Genomic DNA, 9,472 nt, shown 5'->3' with positions numbered 1-9,472 from the left:
ATCTTTAGTGTCTTGTGCAATTTTTCTTTCAAAGCTGGCCTTAGAAGATTTTATGAGGGATCGTAGTTTCTTGCTAGTACTGATCAGTGACACCTTCCTTTTTTGGGATTTTGTTCTGTCATGTAGTAGCTTTCTCCTTCTGTTGTATAGTTTATTTATGGCCGGGATCCACCAGACAGGTCTCCAGCCTTTGGAGGAGTGAGTCTTGGTTTTATTTGGGATAGCATGCTCCATACATTCCTGTAGGTGTCCATAGAATGGTTTTGTAAAGGATTCTGCATTTTGGGCTGTATTGTCCACTGGCCCGGGGGCTTTGAATGATTCCACCTCAGTTTTGAGAAGTGTGAAGTTTGCTTTTGAGAAGTTCTTTACCGTGGTTTCCTTGGCTAGGGGTGGGGATGGAATATGGATGTCCAGTGAGATTTGTTTATGGTCTGATCTTACCAATCAATCAATATAAAAATATAAAACATTAACTCTGATAAACTCTATAAAAGACTTCCTCAGCATAAATGAAATTCCTAGTACACATAATCCTCATTTTTTGTTTTGTCAGTGAAGTGAAGTACCTTGAAATAGCTGTAATGTTTGCATCACCTGGTCTAACAGGAAATAGCACTGCCTGTATTATTCCACAGGTTTTATTCCTCAGGATATGACTCCTTCTTTTCTTGTCTAGCTCTGACCCCTGTCCTTTATCGGCAGCTGACCCCTCTTCCTGTCAAGTTCTCCTTCTCCCTATAGGCAGCAAACTGCCACTCACACAGCAGTCTGAGTACCTGACCAGGACAATGTTCTCTTTTACTAATCTCCATTAATTCAAACATTCTCAGCACCTGACCTATATGCATAGTTCATATTGTTTGTGTTGCTGTTTTTATTGTGCTTTTGAATTCTTTTTTTTATTTTAATTTTACATGCGCATGTTATTTACTGGTAAACACTCATGATGCTTGTTTAAATTAAGCAATCTATTAAAGTGTATTTTGCTTTCCTGGCCACCAGTTACACAAATGCAATGATTATACTTGAGACATGGAGTGCAGTCGTTATCAGAGGCTGGGGGCATGCTCTATATCCTCCTGGTGTTTTATTTCCGTAGTGCTTCCTGCACTATATTTATGTCAACCATAAACTAGTACCAGAGACAAATAACATCTTATAAGGTACCACATATATTGTAAATACTCTCCACATTATTAATTTGTTTTAATAAACAACTCAAAGCATTTTAACACTGCCTCTTCCATTGAAGCAAAGATAAGTAATATTAAAGTTATACAATGATCAAACTCACTGTTGACCTTTCAGTTTATTGCTATTAATTGTTTTGTGCCATTGCTTTTTATTAGATATTATTCATTGATAAATAGAATGTATTCAAAGTGCTATACCAGTTCTGATATAAGAATTTTGAATTGCACCATTAAGCCCAGACATTCATTTTGTACACAGTAAAATTCCCATAACATTTTAGCATAATGATTACATTATGATACCTGAAGGAAACATCATTTAAATGTCAGTACTTGTTTTTAAGTGCTTTATTTACAAGGAATAAAGAGTTCAGAGAAAGCCTTTATGTTCATCTGAGCTCATTAAAGGACATCCATGAGACTATACTACTAGATAATTATCTTTCAATAAAAATAGCTGATGCATTTTATCTATCTTTAACTCAAGGGATGTACTTCCAGCACTCAGTGGCTATTGCTGACATAGCCTTTTATCTTTAGATAACAATATTTATTATAAATGTAAAATTAGATAGCATGAAATTACTCTGAGCATTATGTATTATGATTCTTTTTGTAACAGCACCAGTCCCTTCTGATTTAGTTTAGTTAATATTTTTGAGAGTATGCAACCTAAAATGCAATTATCTTTTTATTGCTCATTTTCTGTATGCAAATCATTTGGAATGGAGCTATGTCTCCAGGGTATAAAGGTCATTGTTAGACTTACAGACTATTATATACATAAAAAATAGTCACTTATCTTCAGTCAGAAGAATGTCTGAAATATAAATTAAGCTAAATTGCTCTTAACTTGTTCTGAGTTGTAGTGGTAGTAGTGGTATGTGTGTGTGTGTTTCTGTGCATGTGTATGTGTATACATGTGTATGTGTATGTGTCTGTGTGTGGCTGTATCTGTGTGTGCATAAAATCAGTAAGGAATTATATTACACTAATTATGCTGGGATTCTGTGGCCAGGGTTTTCAGTTTATTAATAAACCATCTTCTTACATAGTCGTGTGGAGCAAATATACCAGACAACACATTACATGTGAACAGACACATTTGCTGACAGTTTATTGTTATTATTCTAATGCTACAGCTAAGTGAACCCTTTTAGACTTTTACCCCAACCACTTTTCCTGTCTCATTACAGATTTTCCAGCACATCTTAAATCACTATGTGGTTCATTGTCTGCTTATGTTTTTTTTAGTAATTCATTCCATTGGTTACTATCCATTCTTTGTAGCTCTAACACCTGATCTCTGAACAATGTATTGCCAGTACTAAGCAAGGAGGTGTTGGTCTTTTTAGTTGCAGTTACTGCAGCAAAATTGATCTGGGCATGTCAGCAGCATTGCATCTGGTTCTTTTTACTGAAAATGTGCTGCCCAGCTAAGAGACCACAGTTACTACATGTACCATATGGTCAGCTGACATCCAATGTTTGAATGTTTGATTCTACTTGAAGCCTCAGAGATCTTCAACCTCATATGCTATATCCCAGCCGGTACCACCAACTAAATATGTCACCTAATTACAAGTTTTAGATATATACAAAAATATTTTAACCTGAAACACACATAAAAAATAAATAAAATACTGAACATAATTTAAGAGGTGTAATTAAAAAGAATGAAAAATTGTAGATCTGTTTGGAAATGACACTCACATATTCCCACTTCTGAATTTTTCACTTTTGCCCTCATCAATAGCACATGCAAGGAGCTTCACTGACCCATTTGCTCAGAGCTTTTTAATGCTAACCAAACAGTCTACTCACCACAACTATTTCACACCAGCCTTGAAACACCTGGGCTGAATAGATTTTGCATTCGTATTGGGTTATTGTGGTGACCCCTAACCGGGAAAAGCCAAATACATTACTATTGGGCTGTTGTGACAGTTGTGCACTTATTTTTTTGGCTTTTATTGTAATCTAAGAATTACCTTGCTTTGCATTCTAGGGAGAGCAGAGAAAGAACCTTGCCATTTCTAGGCCACTGATTGTTGTAGAACTTTGAAGTGTGCTATTTTGCTATTAGCCAGTGGGCGAGTTTAAATTCTGTTAGATTTTATCTGTTGATATAAGTTGCCTATGGTTGTGCAGAGTTGCTCATCATGCATCCTCACTTAACCACATAGTGTATAGATAGAGACCCTCAGAACCTTAACTTCCTCTATCTAACCTTCTCTGTAAATTCCTGGTGTACTTAATAGGCAGTAGTTGTGCAAGAAGACCCTGGTTTAGCACTGTCTCGATTGTAGACTTCAAATGTACATTTTGGACAGTTAGCTCTACAATAAATCAATTTTAAACCTCACAGACACTTCAGCCCACATTAATAATCATCTGGTACCATGAATTTGCCTTTTTCATCTGTCTCTGTAGCTAGCTTTGCTGAAATGGGCTTACTCAGCCAATGTAGCAGTTGTCTCATATTTACCACCTATTATTTGAACAAGCTGATATGGTATGTGAGAGATTTAGTTATACAATGTCATTGGAGGCAATGCTTTCACATGAAGCCATGACAAATAAAAAGCAGGTTTGCAATATAACACTGCACTGCACTAAACAAATCACTCATAGTTCAGGCCAAAGACATAGACCTACATATGCTAAGATCTGAAAAGTAACCCACCTAAACCACAAAGGTCTCCTAAATGTAACCCAAGAAAGAGTACCCTCAGCAACCTCGCAAAATGCAATAACGTCAGCACCTGCAATGAAACATACATCTTAGAGTCACAGTTTCATAAGCCAAAAGTCCAAAAGGCTGACCTCCTCATAATCCAATATCCTAGCCATAGGTGACTCCATAGTGAGACACATTGAAGTGCAATTTACCAGGCTGTGCAAGGAGAGGGCCATGGTCAGTTGCGTATTAGGTGCCAGAATTCATAACCTCACACAGGCACTCAAGTCCTTGTACCACAAGCAGACATATGACACAGATGACACAGTCATAATGCATGTGGGTGCACATCACTTGAGGTGTACTTCTCTGGGCTATATGAAGAGAGATATGATAAACCTCTGAAAATATGTGTGCAAGGAAGCCTTGATCAGCCTTCTACTATCACTGAGAATAATGCCACAATATGAATGAAAGATTATTGACTTCAACAATTGTCTTAGCTTCTGGTGTCATTAAAAGGTGATACAATATATATTTGCCTAGGATGAGATGGTGGACAGCCCAAATTGCTTTGCCACGTATGACCTGCACCTTCTTATTAATGCTTTTGTAGATATATTGGCTAAATCTTTGTCCACTGCCATAGTGTCTTTTTTAGGCAATGTCAATCTTTTAAAACATCCAACATAGCTAAACAGAATTTTAATAACTTAAAGGTACCTCTGCTCAGTGCTAGGAGCCTTAACAAAAAGACTCCACTCTCTACAGTGGCTCCTTACAATGGAAAACATCAGTAAATGTATCATCACGAACACCTGGTTCAAGACCAATGAGAGCACTCAATCAGTGCAGAGTGTCAGTGTCACTAAACCTGGTTCAAGACCAATGAAAGCACTATATCAGTGCAGGGTTTCAGTGCTGCTACACCTGGTTCAAGACCAATGAGAACACTCCATCGGTGCAGGGTTTCAGTGTCTACTACACATTCAGGCCAACTGCACTAGATGAAGGCACTAAAGGTACTTGAGTTTTCAATATTCTTAAAGCAAAATTTCACCTTCAGACTCAGATAAGATGATGGCCAAGAACTCCTCCACACCCAACTTACTATTACAAAAACCCTTATCATATTAGAGCTAACTATAGGACTCTGTCTGTGTCCCCTTCAGTCTATATTTCCTGCCTAACAAGTGACACCTTTCTTTTGGAAGACCTCAACTACCCAGCATCAAATGGAACACTTACACATACTCAAACATATATGCCCAGAAATTTCTGGACTTCATCAATACAAACTGTATGGACCATTTAGTCCACACCCCAGATGGGGTGATAAAATCCTGGACTTGGTCATTACCAATATGGGACACCTTTGATCCTCACCAATTGTAACTTTTTCCCTGGTCAAATCTGATTATAAATTAGACACATTTACCATTAGACTGAAATAGGAAGCATCTTCCAATACTTGCTAAATCTGAGTGATGATCTGGCTAAATTCAAAATCTGTTTACAACTTAATGACTCCGCTGCTTGTGCAGAATCATTTACTGTCAAATTCGGCTATATTTGATACACATGCAAAAAGCTGCACAGTTGCAGCTCTCTCCCTCTGAAATAAATACAATGCCAAATTTAAAAATATACTCCTATGATGGAACCCAAATATAAACAGTTGGTTTAATAAAAGAAAAATAATCATTATAGGCAAAAGTTAGTTTCAAGGTGTCAAAAATGCTCTTGCTAAACATAACAGGGTCCAAGAACTGAACACTGTGATATGCTACTAGTTACAGTTCTTTTGAAGGAGGTTGGGCTGCCTCCCTTTTTTCCTGGGTTCTGCTTGAGAGTCAATTTGCTAGCCAATGAGTTACATAGTCATTTTCCTTTAGTGGACAGAGCAAAACAACCAAAGTCAGATATGAAGTAAGGGTAGGCAGCCAGGAAAAAGATAACCATGAACCTCTTTAGTTATGTTAGAAACCTCAGAAATAATACCCAGCACTTCACAGAGCTAGAAGTAAATGATATCACTTATCCAAACCCAGAGAATATAACTAATCTACCAGGAGACAAATTTAGCCCAAATGTCAACCCCCCTCTTCCTTCCTATATCACAGATCACATACCCACATCTACACCCTACTCGAATCTCCCAAGAACAAGTCTTAAATATACTATCCAAATGTAAGAATACTACTTCAATGAGGTGAGGTAACATACTAGCCTGTTTACTGGCCAGCCTGAAACAGGACTTGTCAGACCCCTTACAAAGGCTATTCAATATCAGTCTCCAAACAAGTTTCCTGTCAAATGAATGGAGGGCTGTGACAGTCATTCCATTGCACAAGGGAGGGGTGTCAATTGACCTGATTAATTATAGATCAATAAGCCTGACCAGCCTCATTTTCAAGGCCATGGAAGTGATTATTATTCAATTATTAAATAAGGGCATAGGTAGCCTACAAAACCTTGAACCAAGCCAGTTTGGATTCATTAAGGACAGATCATGGCTAATCAACTGGGTTGACTTCTTTGAGAAGGTTATCAAAGGAATGGATAAGGGTAAATCAGTACACACTACATGTCTAGACCTCACAAAGGCATTCATCACCAAACTACATTCAGTTATCATTGATAAGCTCTTCCAGCTAAATGGGAAGCCATATGTAATTAATTGGATAGCAAATTGGCTCAGAAGCAGAACTCGGGAAATCAGGATGGGCAACTTGATCTACTCCAAGCGAACTGTCACTAGTGGCATACCACAGGTTTCAGCTCTTGAACCACCCTTTTTTTTTCTTTTACTTCTTGGAGGTCAAACCAAATGCTAAGGGTTTATGGCTGACCAAATTTGCAGATGACTGTAAACTCATTGCCATTATAAATTGCCATTTGGATGGCACAGTGGTACAGTGGTAGCATTGTTACATCACAGCAAGAAGGTCTCTGGTTCAATTCTTGGCTGGAATGCCTTATGTGAGGAGTCTGCATCCGTGTGAGTTTCTTCTAGGTGCTCTGGTTTCTTCCCATATTACAAAGATATGTCAGGAGCATTTCTCCCTGGGCCTCTGCTGAAAATTGGCTTCATTCCACATCAAACTTTCCCAGTTAACAAATGTTAAATAAAATAAAAAAAATAAATAAATAAAATTCCCAGAGCACACCAAGATCCTCCAACAGGGCCTTTCCTTGACATATTGCTGGTGTTAAAAGCACGGACTAAAAATAAAAGCCAAAGAAATGTATAATAGTATCTTTTGGCAAGCATGACTTCCCTTATAACTATCACATTGATAATACACCCCAAAACTGATCCCTTAGTCACAGACCCAGGATCCTATATTGCCAATGAACTCTCTTTTGACCACCATGTATCTGCTGTTATAAGGAAGTCTTTTGTTGTCACTCAGTTTGTATCTAAGGGCATGGCATCCAGGTTCAGGGATGAAATTATTGTACTGTACTGGCTGATCATTGAGTGTAATGCCCCTTTCTGTATGCACCCATCCAAACACTTGTCACAACTGGAATGATCACAACACTTTTTCACTAAAAAACTATGCAGACCATCTCAAAGCCTTGTTCCTCTTCTCAGTATCTTACAGACTTCTAACCTCTGCCTTGTGTATAGAGGCCTAACAGACCCTACCTTGCATGACTTATTGAACATTTGGCCCAATGATGGTGTAAACACCTGCTCAAGGGATCTCAATATATTTTTCAACATAAATAGGACATGTTGCAGGGATAGGTATATACCACAGAGAATACCACTTCTATGGATTGTCTTCCTCTCCACACAATGCAAAGTACCTCTCTCACTCTATTCAAACAAAATTTGAACACCTGGATGGGAAGCTTCAAATCCACTGACAGTTTAGCACCCGTGTCTCTCATGGATAGGGGAAATGATTAAATATCCCAACATTTCTTGTTCTGCCCTCCCTCAGGTTATTCATACATTTTCAAAAGGGGCTGAAAAACTACCATGGGAATGTAAAGCTAGTCTTCTTAAGATCTTCATGGATCAATAGCTTAGTAACTACCTATGACTTTGTGATTTAAAGATACTGCCTTCTCTCCTGGATCACTTAGTAGAGGGTAAAGAAGTGGGAAGGAAATGGACGAAATTGAATGTGTCTTCACATGATGGGTTATATCAGATTTTAGACTCTGTCTTAGTCCCTGGGATCTGATGCAGAATACAAATATTTTAATGGTGCCACATTTTATGAATGTCTGAGTTTTGGTTGCCTCCATGTATGCTAACTTTATACCCTTATTACTTTGAAACAAAGGTGTTTCTTATCTACCGCTGCAATGCATTTTGTTAATATGGATTAAACATGTTGAATGTGGAAAGGAGTTACCTTCAGTGAAGCATACTCAGTCATAGCTAGTGAACAAATGTAAAATTTATTAAGACTATTTTTGCATGGATGCTATATCTTCTACTACATTCCCTAACAAATGTAACTAGTGCTGGGGTCTCCAATCCATCTGGATGGCAGGGGTGTTAATATGCTTGACATGCAGTGGCAGTTTGTTTCAGAGGTGAGGGATACACTGTGATATGGCTCTATCATGCCAACTTGTCTTGTTTATCTGCTGATGAAGGTTTAGTTCCTTTAACTGAGTATTTGATCTACCATTAGTATTGCAATAGAATATGAAAATCAAATAAGAGTTGTATCTTTCATGGCAAGAAAGGCTAGAGCTAGATCTCCATGGAAGAGTCTGTATGAGACTGAGTACAGTGTACAAGTTTAAAGAAACAAAATACACAACTGGATGTATTAACCTTAATACCCCTTCATATTCATATACAACACAACTCTTTTCACTGGGTTTACTCTTGAACCCCATATGAAAAAAAAATTCTGGGATCATATAAACATTTGACACATAAACTATTTTCACATTAATACTGAATGATCTATACTTCCCCCACAGAAGACATATTTCTTTCATTTCTTTTATCAAACCATCCCATTGCATCAAAACTACATAATTTTTCCCATTTCTTTTCCTTCATTGATTGAAAAACACACACCTATAATTTTCACCACATCACCTAAACTCTTACTTTTATCTTTATTCAGGGTTATTCCCATTTTCTTTAAACATCCAATCAGGCAAACCAACACTTCCCTCATCCATGTTTTGTTCTTAGGAACTACAACTATATTGTCTATGTCAAAACTACTGGAATCACCACCTCCTTTTTAGCATATTTCATCATACAAGCTACTTCACTCAGTTACTGACAAACAACTAATTCTCAAACAAAGTGATGAGGTAATGAGAGATGTATTTACACAATGTCACTGCAACACTCTCACATAAAAGAACTCTTAATATCATTCAGGTTGTTGATAATACATGCATTGCTCTCAACACAAACAGTAGAAAGAAAACACATAAACCTCTCTATGATGAGGCATTTAAATGTAACCTTTCTAAACCCCAAAGACCTTGTAGATGAAGTACACACAAAAAATACCTTCAGCAGCCCCAAATGCACTCTTTCAAAACAACACCCACATCAACACATTCTGTCACATCTTATGGATCATCTACATCTAAGCCC

This window comes from Protopterus annectens, chromosome 1.part2 (genome assembly GCF_019279795.1).
Source record: "Protopterus annectens isolate FY-2018-M chromosome 1.part2, PAN1.0, whole genome shotgun sequence".
Lineage (NCBI taxonomy): Eukaryota > Metazoa > Chordata > Ceratodontiformes > Protopteridae > Protopterus > Protopterus annectens.
Note: the sequence above shows the minus strand (reverse complement) of the source record.